Genomic DNA, 12,947 nt, shown 5'->3' on the forward strand with positions numbered 1-12,947 from the left:
TAGGGAAAGTATTGGAATCCTCCAAAAATACAATTTTGAGATTTTGATGAATCTCGAAATTTTAGACCTCCCTGAGTCCGAAAATACCATTTTTGGAATTATGTCTGTGTGTGTGTGTATATAAACACGATAACTTGAGTACGCTTTCACTTAGGTCAACCAAATTTTGTATAAAAGTATTAGGTACAAAACGTAGATTTCTATCAACTTTTGAGCTATTTCCACTAACCAGAAGTGATACTTTACCTTTTATTCAGGCATCTGCAGAGTCCGATTTATTCAACTTTACTTTTATAATAATTGTTTAATATATTATTAATTTGATTTGATTTGTTGTTGATCATTCTTTAATGTACATATTATAAAAATATAGTCATTGTCTTGCAGTTTACTCCTCAAATATCCATCCCCATATCTGAGTATACGAGAAAGTCTTGGGGAGACCACTCCTGATTTTTTCATTTTTCATTCAGTTTATTAGCATCATTGCTATTAATTGGGGCTCTCAGTGGGGACTCCATCATTTTATTTTTTTCGTCTTTCCTTTTGTTCCACACTGTCTTGGATCCTGTTTTCTTCAAACAATTTCAACTTGGTGTTCGGAAAGGTGGAAATAACAGAGCAAAACAGGACAGGGGTTTCACGGAAAAACAGTGCTGTCGTTCACAGGGAAGATGCAGTAGAATTTGATCACATTATCCTCAGGCCCACAGTTCATGAAGTGAAGTCTACAAAGACGGTCCAGGGACCTCCTGTGTACGCATAAAAAGAGGCTTGAAATGTGCGTACGCAACTTCCCATGCAAACGTCAGGATTTAAAAAAGAACACTTGATAGGGGAACGCATGTATATTTACGGTAACGCTGAACCACGAGTGCACAACATTTGAGAGAAACTGGGAAATGATGACACGCTTAGTAAAGTAGGGAAATGCAGCCAAACAAGCTAAATATCCATCCATCCATTTTCCAACCCGCTGAATCCAAACACAGGGTCACGGGTTCTGCTGGAGCCAATCCCAGCCAACACAGGGCACAAGGCAGGAACCAATCCCGGGCAGGGTGCCAACCCACCGCAGGACACACACAAACACACACACACCAAGCACACACTAGGGTCAATTTAGAATCGCCAGTCCACCTAACCTGCATGTCTTTGGACTGTGGGAGAAAACCAGAGTACCCAGAGGAAACCCACGCAGACACGGGGAGAACATGCAAACTCCACGCAGGGAGAACCCGGGAAGCGAACCCGGGTCTCCTAACTGCGAGGCAGCAGCGCTACCACTGCACCACCATGCCGCCCTCCAGCTAAATATGCATATTTATAATATTATTACAATATATTACAATAATGCCTCAGTGATATGAATTTTTATATTACAATTCATGCCACCCACCCATTATTTTATTGTGTGTTGTAAAGGACAGTCAGTATTCTTACCGGCAGGAACGTCCTTGAGGTGGAAGGACAGGGGGAGATGGCTTACACAGGGCTTTGTCTCCTCCAGAACACTAGATGGCAGCAAGTCCAGGTTCAGATCCCTGCATGAGTGCCCACAAAGCATGCCAGGTATTGTAGTCCCAGGGGACAGCCTTGTTGGGCCTGGTGTGGGCTGCCAGGGAAAGCTGTGGGATTTAGGACTCGCTACTCCATAGGGCTCCAACCACACCTGGAAGTACTTTGGAGCTGCAGCATCATGTCACCGGAAACACTCCCAGGAATTAGATAAAAGGAGCTGCCTGCCTAACATGGACGAGCCAGAGTTGCAGCTGGACAACATTCGACTGGAGGCGTCCCAGTGTGGTGGAGAGAAGGGGAGAGAGAAAGAAGAAGAAACACAGTGTTTAATTGTTATACAAGGAATTTGTGTAATAAAAGCCCTTTTATTTCAATCTGGGACAGTGTGTGTATGTTCTTGCTTGGGGTTTGGGGTTTTGTGGCAGCCAACCACCTTCACAGTATTAATATGACATACATTTTACAACTCAAAAGTGATGAATATAAAGTATAGACTGTATTTTAGTACACTTTTATGAGGAGCAATGTTGTGCATTTACACTGAAGAGCTTTAATGTCAGCTTATATCAGTTACCTGTTGTCCCTTCTCAGGTCAGGAATATCTCAGCCAAGTTTCACTCCATCATGAAGCCCTTAGTTGACTGAGGAGGCAGTACATTCAGTTTAAGAATCATATGGTATGGGTGTACATAAGCATAAAATATTTTGTCAACATAAAAAGGCAATTTGTGGCAGCGTCCGGTTCTTCTAATGTAATCGAATCACTTATATTGCAGTAAGGGCATCTAGTGAGAATGAAGCTGCTATTTTTCAACCGCAAACTGTTACTTCCATTAATGCACAAGTTATATGTGATACCAAGATGAGACTGGCAAATATCACGTCTCTGTGTCCCGGGTTAACCCAACCCGTGACTCATTTATATTATGGCAAACTAGCTCTGGCAGACGTGATGGTGATGTATGTGGTGGTTGGCTTGCTGGTAAGGTAACAGACTGACCTCTGACCTTTTCACATGTTCTATACTATTCATTGTATCAGCAATCATATCATTACATATGCCGGACATTAGCAGCTACCCGCCCAGACACTGGCACCATACATCTTTTCTGGACCTCCAGAATAAACAGGAGAGGTGCTATAACGCAGTGCATGATCTTGCACACTCAGATGCGGTGGAGGGGTCTTAACACGTCAGGACTGTGGCTGCTCTACTAGCCAAAGAACATCTGCAGCATCACGATTGCATATGTATGAGGTTGATTAGCATTGTGGAGCATTCACAAACGCACATTTACCAGGTGATTGAGAGATTAAGGGTAAGCTGTGTCAAAATGTACGTACGCCAGGTTTTATAAATCTGATTTTCCCTTGTTTTGCTGTGCGCATATTTTCACATCCTTCTTTCCTCAAACGGCAGGATGTGCTGTTTTGGCTAGTAATCTCCCTTTGACCATAAAGTTGCCTTACTGTTTTGCTCAGCAGAGGCCCCATTTATAAAAATAATTCTGAAGAGAATATTCCTTTAACAATTTATCAATGTCATATAAGTCTACAAATGCAATACTGCATCTCGTCATTAAAACAATACAGATCATCTGACAATGTATAAATCTTATTATTCCAAAATTTCTGAGAGTTGTCATAATTTAATTTGCTCTGTCTGGCAAGCACAGTTTATGAAGTATTTAGATATGAACAAGTGGGTCAGTGCGAACAGAGGTTATGAAAGATTGAACATACTACTTTAATCATGACGGTTAGCCAAAACACTCGTAAATTAACAATGGATCTTAAAATGGCGTGTATGATGTTTTGGGCATTGCAATGCTTTCACGAAATACACCCAGATTTAGTTGAGCATGAATTCCATTTTTCAACTAATAATGATTAAATCAAAATAATCATTTTTAACTACTAATTAAAATAATAAAAAACAAATCAGCAGATATATTACATGTTAATAAGGTACAATGCGCAAGAAAGCAATGATCAGATGAAGAAGCTCTGCTGTATTGGTTTCATTCTTCTTCTTTTAGTATCAAGTCTACTACTAAGGCCTGGGCTTCACATGCAAATAAAGTCGAACAGCAATATTGTAATTTACTTTTGAGCTTTCATTCCAATGGTTTTATCCTCAGCTTATAATCATGTTGTGTAGTAATTCATATCAGCAATCTTTATTTGACCAACTTTTATACTCTTCAAAAATTTTACAAAATGAAATTATGTGTGACCACTCAGAAACTTTTAACTTCCTTTTGATCAAAGATGATTAAACTCTTACAGTCAGTTTAGTTATCGTTTTGTGTTTTTATTTGCAATCGTTTAAAAGAAAAGAACAATTGTAATTAAAAAAATGGTAATCGACAAAAAGGAACAGATGAATTTCAGTGTTCTGCATAATTATTGTGTTTGTCTTTTTTATTCATTCATGCCACCTTCACAATAGACTTGACGACCTAGAAATCGTGGTGTATGTCATTCTGATTATCCTACTAAAAGAAAAAGAACGTTAAACAAAGATGGGCTTAAATTTACAACCGCACATCCTGGCAGCTAGTATTATTTCAACCGTAAAATTACTATGTGCTGACAGTGATAGTTAATCCAAAGGAGGCATTCAGCGTCTGATAATGAGCATCAATCATGACAGTGCTATGGCACAGAAGTTTTAAGCAGTGTGTCTGCCTCCATAGAATACACCTTGCTTGACCGTGGTACTAGTTTCCAGAATAAAAAATAAAATAAAATAAACATCTTCCAATTAATCAATTACATTTCACTCCATTATCTTAACTAAAACCATAATTATTGTTATGAAATGAGACCGTTAATAGTTCATTAGACAAAGTTGATCTCGATGTTTAGTTAGAAGGATCAGAATATCTGCTCGTTCATGTCAACTGAACCCTGAAGAAAAGTAATTTAATGAACGAGTCGTTCACAGAAATTTAATTAGGCCTTCAGTTACTAGATCTGATCTCAAAAATTCCTTCAAATCATTTTACCATAATCAATAGCAAAGTAGTGTGTGGAAACATCTTATTCTTCTCAACATTAAAAAAAAATTATTGGCTAAATAACAGACACATTTTTTCATTGTAATTTTCTAAACTTTTCTTGGAAACTTTAAATGGCGTAATCAGCAGGGTGAAAACACCAACGACAGTACAGTAACACATTCAAAGGTACGGGCTTAACACATTGACTGCTAGAGCATTTATTACCAAGATGGTGGAGTACCGGTGTAGGCGTACAGCTTATGATAAATAATGAACTCTAACTCATAAAAAAATGTAAAGAAATGTCAAAAATGGAAAGAAACAGTTATTATCTTTATTTACACCAGCAAAATGACTAAAAGTCTCCATTTGAATGAGAGTCATACAATTATGGGTCCTCACAGAGTACAGCTTCTTCTTCTTCTTTTGGCTGCTCCCGTTAGGGGTAGCCACAGCGTATCATCTTCTTCCATATCTTTCTGTCCTCTTCATCTTGTTCTGTTACACCCATCACCTGCATGTCCTCTCTCACCACATTCATAAACCTTCACTTAGGCCTTCCTCTTTTCCTCTTCCCTGGCAGCTCTATCCTTAACATCCTTCTCCCAATATACTCAGCAAGTTTCTTTTTGCTGTCCATGACTGTTGCACACAACACATTTGATAGGTGATGACACACAGTGGATGGCAAAATGCCCATGTTGTGCCGTTCTGACAGTCCTGACGAGTCAGACACCTCCGTGGCAGATATCCATATCACTACAAGAGCCTGCAGATTCCACGTCATCCAATTAATCTCCACTATCTTGATCACTGTCATTATCAGCAAAATATTTATCTTGCAGCAAATTGAGTTGTTTCAAAACATCAGCAGCTTTAAACCTTTTTAAACTATGGACTATTTATAACTATTATTTTTTGCAAGCTCTTGCCACCAAAAAAAAAAAAAAATCAATGGCTATCCACTAGATGGCAGCACTATAGTAGGTAAGTGAGACGCCGCAGCAAAGCTCACCAGCATGGTGGCTGTGTCTATAGTGGATGTATACTGAGATACGATTTCTCTCATATGGCAACCTGTGCACTATATTAACGAATATTTAAGCATCCCAGTTTATTTCTTAAAAATCCTCCTTTGCCCCGTATTTTAAACTTGACTCATTTCTCTGTTCATCGGCAGGGTTGTAAGTGTTGTTGTAGAAACAGTACTTTGGGGCGTACGTTCTGCAATGCATTAAAAATCACCAATCATATCAATTCTATTCAAAAGAGTCACTATCAGACCAATCGGAAATTCTAGGTTTGAAAGTCCCTAAAGTCCTACTTTCTACCACACGACTTGGTCACTTATTCCAAGTGTCTGTGGTTCTCTGTGTTAAAAAAACATCCTAATGTTTGTGTGAAATTTACCCTTAACGAGTTTCCAACTGTGTCCCGTGTTCTTGATGAACTCATTTTAAAGTCACAGTCTTGATCTACTGTAGTAATTCCCTTTATAATTTTTAACACTTCAGTCCTGTCTCCTCTTAATCTTCTTTTGCTTAAACTGTAAAGGCTCAGCTCTTTTAATCTTTCCTCATAAGTCACCCCCTGTAGTCCTATAATCAGCCTAGTCGCTCTTCTCTGGACTTTTTCTAGTGCTGCTATGTCCTTTTTGTAGCCTGCAGACCAAAACTGCACACAGAACTCCAGATGAGGCCTCACCAGTGCGTTATAAAGCTCAAGCAGAAATTCCTTAAACTTGTACTCCACACATCAGGGCGCAATATAACCTGACATTCTGTTAGCCTTCATAATGACTTCTGAACACTGGCAGTTGATATTGTTCAGTCCACGACAATTCCTTGGTCCTTCTCATAAGGTGTAGTTTTGATTATCAGACCTCCCATTGTGTATTCAAAACAAAAATTGGGGTGTGAGCATCAGTAGGCTTTGCGCTACTTCAAACCAAGTTACCTGAAATATTCTGTAACATTTCAGTAATTATTTACCGCTCTGATGCTGATCTTTCTGATCATAAAATAGGTCATTACGATAGCAATTGATGAGAAGAATTCAAAATTACCCGCAGAATTATGGTATTTCAGGGTTCCTGTAGAGTGACAATTTCTCTTGCACGATTTGCATCAAAAACTAATCAGCACATCGTCATCTCATAACAGGCTTAAGTTTCGAGTTTGGTATTTTTCCATCCAGTCGTTTTAGCTGTAGACCATCCTCAAGAAACTGTGACACATAGACTCACACAAACAGACAGACACCCATCATCGAGATATCAATATTTTCGGTATCAGAGGACCTAAAACGTTGAGATCCGTCGAACATTTTTGACAAATCTAAAGCTTTCGCTCCTCCATCATAGACGATAAGTTATGGTGGGGGAAGGCACATAGCAAAAAAATGGAAAAAGTTGTTGGAAAAGATGTTATTAGATATCTTGTTACATTTTTTTACGTTCCTATCCTACACTTGCAGGAGATAGGTCAGAGCATTCATTCATGCTGTCAGACATTCATATTGTCAGAAAACAGCTTGCTGATGTTCTGTTTGTAAGCCAGTCTAACAGTCCTCGACTCCAGCAGAGAGGCTGCTTTCCTGACTGGCTAATTAACATCCTGTTATTACAGAAACAGCTGAGAAACTTCTACATGTTAGATTACAGGGGGTAAATGTTACACCATTATCTATGCAACTATGTGAAACTTCCATTCAAAATAAACACTTAAGTGATTCTGAACATTAATATTACATTTCCCCCATCGAGGACTCAGAGATACTACTCAGTTTATCAGTAGCATAGAGCATAAAGATGCCAGAAAGAATAAGTGTTCCAGGTAGACCAGGACTTAAGGTAGACACATTTTATGTAACCACAGGGCTGTTCACATATCATTCAGCAGCATAAATAAAATATGATCCGAGAGGCAACATAGGACTTTCTAAATCAATCGAGTTATCGTATGTGCATGCAGCATCAAAATAGTTGGACATTAGATAGCATTGTGACATGGCGATACACCTCTAGCAAGTACATAGGGTGTTGTTTAACGTACACCGATATTACAGGTACCTTATTATATGAGTGGCTTGTAAGGTTGGGTTTGTTTGGTTTCATGCTTTAGTATTTGTTCTGTGCATGAGTGGTGTAAACTTGTTTGGAAACCTCACTGTAAAAGTGCGATACCCTCAGTCCCCACTTCCTCAGAGGGTCCACCACACATTCTTTCAGCAAGAATCTTGTCACCCTATATCAGAAGTGATAGTTTGTGGGTTAAGTTATTAAGTATTCACATTTAAGCTTAATTCTATTTGTCTTCTGAATTATACCTTTAAATGTTTAAAGCAGGGGTGAGCAGCGTCGGTCCTGGAGGGCCATAGCTTCTTCAGGGTTTTGTTCCAAACAATTGCTTTATGAGAAGTTAGTTATTGCTAAAAAATCACTTATTGCTCAAGTAATGAGTTTCTGCTTCATTTTAGTTTTAGTAAAATTCAAAGAAAAACAGTTCACACAAAAAAATAGAGAAAACGTTCACATTACAGAAAAAGAAACGTTCTTATATACAATACAATACAATACAATACAATTTATTTCTGTAAAGTGTAAAAGAAAAATTAACTGCTTGCAAGCTAGTTAGGGTTAATAGCTGACAAAGCCATTTTGCTGTAACGGCAGGTTATTCATACAGGCGTCTGTCATAAGACAGGGTGCAGTAAGCTGACCTAGGACAATTTCCAGTTTCTTTAGGAACGCATCTATTTGACACAGGAAAGATGACGTTTTCTTCTTTAGGGTCTATCTGACAAGTAAAAAAAAAGAAGAACAGATGGCCCATTAGTGTAATAAAATAAAATGCTTAAGCAAACAATATTATACTTTTTGATTACGTAAGAGGGAGGAGGAAGAAATTCTAAAAAGCCAATTAAAAAATGGAACTTTGCTCTTCTGCCTTGCAACGTAGAATCCATGTACTCATCTGTGACTGAATAAAAAATGAATTGATTGAACTATTCCTGTCTTCAACAATAGCCCAAAATCACACAAGAAGTGCCACAATGGGCTTTAACAGGCCCTGCCTCTTGATAGCCCCCTCAGCCTTGACTCTTTAAGAAGACAAGAGAAAACTCCCAAAATAAAAAATCTTTGTAGGTAAAAAAATGGAAGAAACCTTGGGAAAGGCGGTTCAAAGAGAGACCCCTTTCCAGGTAGGTTGGGCATGCAATGGGTGTCAAAAAAGGGGGTCAATACAATACAATACACAGAACAGAACACAAGTAACAACACAGGTCTACAAAAAATATTTTTTGTTTGCTACTGGGAACTTCCGACCAGCTCTTTATTACGATTTTTACACTGATTTCATATGTGAAATCGGAATTAAGCTAGCACGTCAGGTTTTTGACATACACATCATTGATGTTTTGACACATTTGAATATCAATATATCAAGACGATATCTGGAGTTTGAACTCTGTCCGACCAAAATTCTTTTGATGTGTTTATTCTAAAAAACAAACCAGAAGACGATACCAGCATGTTCTCCATAAGCTCAGCATAACTCTATGCTCTGTGACTGCCAAGATAACTCTGGACAACCTGCACAAATGCCCATGCTGCTGATTCAGTGGGCTTCAGTTCCCTTTTGAACTCATCGTCAAGCATCAGTTCATGGATTTCAGGACCAACAAAAACACCTTCCTTAGTTCTGGCTTCACTTTTCTCGAGATCAAACTTATTTCTTAAATGCTGAAATGTATCGCCTTTACTGTCCATCACCTTGACAAAATTTTCAAAGTAATGGCGAACCTAATCAACAAAATGTCCTGAAATGCAATGTTATGTTAAGGAAACAGTAGAACCGACTACCTAGTGCAGCGTCAAGTCTGAGTGTCATTATGCTTAAGAGTCATATAAGACTTGGTAATCAGTTTTTCCGCTAATTAAAAATGAATAATTTTTAAAATAAAATTAATAATGATAAGGTAAACAACTCACAGCTGTTAGTAGTGTGTGACATCCCTAGTAGAATTACCGATATTTATCAAAATGGTTATCCATCTTTACTGTCCAGTCACTCTAGTTGTCCAAGACCTGGAACATCATAACTCATCATAAAAAACGGGATGTGCTGGACGAAAACGATTTTCAGATTTGCAGTCAGCAAGTGAAATTTGTTAAAGAACAGGTGAAAGAATTCCAGTAGCAAAATGCTTGTTGACCAGTGTAATCACTACAATATAATAGTGCAATAGAAGGACAGAGGAGAATTCAACAGTAGATTATATCACATAATACAACACAATCATACATAAAGGAAGTTCTGCTTAAGACAGTTTTGCACGTACAAATATTAATTAGGTGGGGTGCATGTTTTTGTGCTTTCATGAAAATATATCACAGCCATGGAAAAAATTAGAAACTTAAAATAAATCCAACCTCATATACATTTAATTCCATTTCAGCACCCCAGTACCAGCCATAGTTGCTTGTATACTGACACTTCACGTTGTACCCGCTATCCCACCACCCTACTACCCTAGTGCTCAAAACATCCAGAGGAAGGGTAGGCTCTTCAACGTTATATTATTTATTGGTATGTTTTTAATGATCAAAAGTGTATGTACACCATCATTTATTGGACAGTTTTCTAGCACCATTAGGCAGGTTTTGGAGAAATTTTGCAGCACCTGGCAACTTTGCCAGCAGGTGGCTGGTATAAACAGAGTATTCTCCTGGTACAAGTGGGACTTGGGAATTGAGGTAAGGCATCTTCTGGGACTTGCCCTTCAGAACTGCGGACGGTAAGGGGTTAAAGGACTTGGCATCAACACCCTCTCTCGACCTGGGGTGGTATCACTTACCTCGCAGAGCCTTGAAGGTGTCTCCTAAGTGCATGTGTATGGCAATATTGATTAAGTGTGTACGTGGAGGGGTGGTGTAGATAAAAACTTAACTTGCCTCAGGTGGCATTATTTAAAGCATTGGGAATGCTCCAAAATAGCTGGCACCTACTGTACTTCACGGTCACCTTCCAAACTCTTGAAATCTTTGGTCTTGCCCTCTGAATTGCACGTACATACAGTGCTCTCCATAATATTTGGGACAAAGATTAAAGTGCACTTTGCAAACTTCACCGTGCAGAAAGGACAACACTTTTTCTACATGGTCACCCCATTTCAGGGCACCATAATGTTGTGACAGATAGCAGGGACCCATGCCTGGCCGGGATGCCCCTTCACCACTTGGTTAACCACTTAACCACATGGTTAAACGTGTGTTGGGTGATGAACTATCGGTGTCCATCTGTCTATATCTGGGCCAGTCTCCACCATGTTTAGAACAATTGGCGTCCCAGGTGTTTGTGATTCCTCATTTGGGTTTCATGGCTTCATAAGACACCTCGGCTTGCTTCTACACTTTGGAGTCTGTAGTTGCCATTGTTCAATATGAAGACAAGAACTGTGCCAATGAAAGTCAAAGAAGCCATTATGAGTCTGAAAAACAAGAATAAAATCATTAGAGACATTGGTAAAGCCTTAGGATGACCAAAACCACCTGTCTGGAATATCATGAAGAAGAAAGAACATGCAGGTGAGATCAGTAATCACTGGTAGGCCAAGGAAGACCTTCACTGATGATGACAGAAGAATCCTCACTATTGTCAAGAAAAACCCCAAAAATCTGTCCAATAGATCAGACACAGTCCTCAGGGGGCCGATGTGGACGACTGTCAGCAGAAGACTTCATGAACAGAAATACAGAGGCCACACTACAAGATGTTAGCCACAAAAACAGAATGGCCATATTACAATTTGTGAAAAGAACTTAAAAGAGCCTGGGTAAAGGTCTTGTGGACAGACGAGACAAAGATAAACCTCCATCAGAGTGATGGCAAGAGCAAATTGTGGAGACCTAGAGAAGCTGTCCGAGATTCAAAGCAGACCTCCTCATCTGTTAAACATGGTGGTGGGGGTGTTATGGCTTGGGCATATAATGGCTGGCACAAGTCTTGGCACACTTCTCTTCATTGATGATGGAACTGCTGACAGCAGTGGCACAATGAGTTCTAAGGTGCTCACATTTCAGTAAATTACTCCAAACTTCATCCTCCAAAAAGATAATGATTCAAAACAGACTGCTGAGGCAGCACAGGAGATTTTCAAAACTAAAAAATGAAAAATCCTTGAATGGCCAAGCCTGTCACCCGATTTCAATCCAACTGAGTAGGCCTTCTATTAGCTGAAGAAAAAACTGAAGGAGACAAGCCCCCGAAACAAGCAGCAGCTGAAGATGACTGCATTAGAGACCTGGCAGAGCATCACCAGAGAAGATCCTCAGCACCGGGTGATGTCTATGAACTGCAGATTTCAAGCAGTCCTGAATATGACAGCTTTAATAGAGCTGCCATTGCTGTGTCCAAACATTACGGTGCCCTGAAATGGGGGGGCCGCGTAGAAAAAGTGTTGTCGTTTCTACACGGTGTGACCAAAATGTCTGCAAATCTTCTTAAATGAATGTCTGCAACGTGCACTTTAATCAATGACAGAATTGTTTGATTTTGTAATTTTAAACTGTGAAGCAGAGGGGTACATCGTTATGCATTCTGGAGGACACTGTATAAACTGTCGGCGCTGGGGGCCGACTTCCTGTATAATAACGCATAGGACAGAATCACAAACCGAGTAGTCAGCCAACTGTATTTGGGCCTGATAAAATGACTACTGTACATGCTGTCTCGAGTTACGTCTTTATGTCTGCACGGCACTGCAATGGACTAGAAATTACCTGTATTTGTCAAGAATAAACAGATTTTTTTTTTAAATTAGGTTTACAAGTTAAAAAAATGCTGTCCTAGCATCATCTTAAAAGTTTTTTTTTTTTTAACATATTCTCACCTTCTCTTGCAACATCAAATATAAATAGGTTATACTTTTGACTGTCTCTAAAAAGAATGCAATTGTGCATTCATGTCTCCATGGAAACATTCACAAACTCTGTAAGAGATAAAGACTAGAGACGAGACCCCCAAAGGATAAGTATAATTGGTGTCGGTCTCTTGCAAGGTGTCAGTAATGGCAGCTTTAGTTTCTGATGGTTTACAAACGGCTACAAATAAAATAAGATGGCAAAAAAAAATTCCAGAGTAAACAAGTCTTCGGTTGTTTTCATTGTTGTTTTAATCACAGAATTTAACTGTGACTTTCACAAATCACCGTGACCTATAGATGTGCACTTTTGACAGGTTTTTTTTTTTTTTTTTAGATCTCATAATCTGCCTGGAAGCAGCCAAGGTCAAGAGCGTCACTTCAGCAATAATATATCAGACAGCCTGATCCAGGCACTCATCCACAGGCTGTTAAGGATTGGATTTTAATGTACTGTCTTCTGCATTTCACAGGTTCTGGGGCTCAGAGTAGAATCCT

Source organism: Erpetoichthys calabaricus, chromosome 13 (assembly GCF_900747795.2).
Source record: "Erpetoichthys calabaricus chromosome 13, fErpCal1.3, whole genome shotgun sequence".
NCBI lineage: Eukaryota > Metazoa > Chordata > Cladistia > Polypteriformes > Polypteridae > Erpetoichthys > Erpetoichthys calabaricus.